The sequence below is a fragment of the Sinocyclocheilus grahami genome, unplaced genomic scaffold, assembly GCF_001515645.1.
Source record: "Sinocyclocheilus grahami isolate Dianchi unplaced genomic scaffold, SAMN03320097.WGS_v1.1 scaffold1627.1, whole genome shotgun sequence".
NCBI classification, from domain to species: Eukaryota; Metazoa; Chordata; class Actinopteri; order Cypriniformes; family Cyprinidae; genus Sinocyclocheilus; species Sinocyclocheilus grahami.
The window spans coordinates 174,473-175,608 of NW_015506806.1; the positions used below are offsets into that span (position 1 = coordinate 174,473).

General features: G+C 36.8%; 1 long non-coding RNA gene across 2 annotated transcripts in view; it reads left to right on the plus strand.

The window, feature by feature from the left end:
- Positions 1–1,136, plus strand: part of LOC107571657 (uncharacterized) — a 9,055-nt gene that overhangs the window by 5,029 nt on the left and 2,890 nt on the right. The window lies entirely within an intron of this gene.

Genomic DNA, 1,136 nt, shown 5'->3' on the forward strand with positions numbered 1-1,136 from the left:
CCCACTGTATATACACACACACACATGTATTATATCATATATTTATTATATAATATATTATATTATTTTAATATATATTAACATTTTATATGTTAATATGCACATTTTGTATACAATTTGCACATATAAAATTTTATTATATAATAATAAAAAATTATATTGTATTGGCAGTGGTATAACCTTGGGGTGGCAACCAATGGTTGTGTGTTTTGTGGAAAACTGTTTCATTCAAAACCTTAATTATTTGTGTGTTTCCAATTAGTATTGTTTGTGGTGCAGAAATTACACTTCGTTTGTGCAAGTAGATGGATGAGAACTACCAAGTAGCCTGTTTATGGTGGTGTTGACTCTTTTCCATTCCTTAAGTAGCTGCCCAAGTGGAACACAACGTCAGCCCTATTCCGTTGTGTCTCCACCCGAGTGCCCTGTGTCTCCTGAGGCCTCTAAACAAAACAAACTATGCCCACACATCTTTGCAACAAACATGTGTGTCAATTCTCATGGTCCCTTCCCAGCCTAGAGTGAACGTAATTGGCTATATGGTGCAGTGTTCTTCTACTATGATTTATCAGGGCTCTGTGGCACTCTACACCCTCAAGGTTGAATTTGCTCGCCTAACAAAGTCAGACAAGAAGGGAAGGCTGTGTGCCATCTCCAAAACTGGTAAACTAAACAAAAACATAACCCAGATGATATAACCTGGAGAGAAGAATAAAGGTGTAGAGATTCTTGTGGCTTCAGTAGCATGTACAAGCCAAGTTTGTTTTAGACAAGCCACAATTGACCGTACACACTGGCTATGTCAAACTTTTAAGACAATAGGATGTACGAGCTTTCAGCAGTCAAGCACTAAGTGAGATCCTATTGTAACATTCATATGTCAAAGTGCTACACTTGACCTCCATCTGATGGGAGGAAAAAAAAAAGTCTTGTCTAATTTAGCACAAAATATTTTAGTAAACTTTTTTTCTGCCCTTTGATAGTGTAAACGTATGATTTGATGCTAAAGAGTTCTGGATAGGGCATTGCTGTGAGGTTGCTACAATGCTCAGAGATGTATTTTCTTGTACAACAACATAACTTAATGACTGTAGTATCGTGGTCATACATAACGAATGTAGTAACATGGTCACACA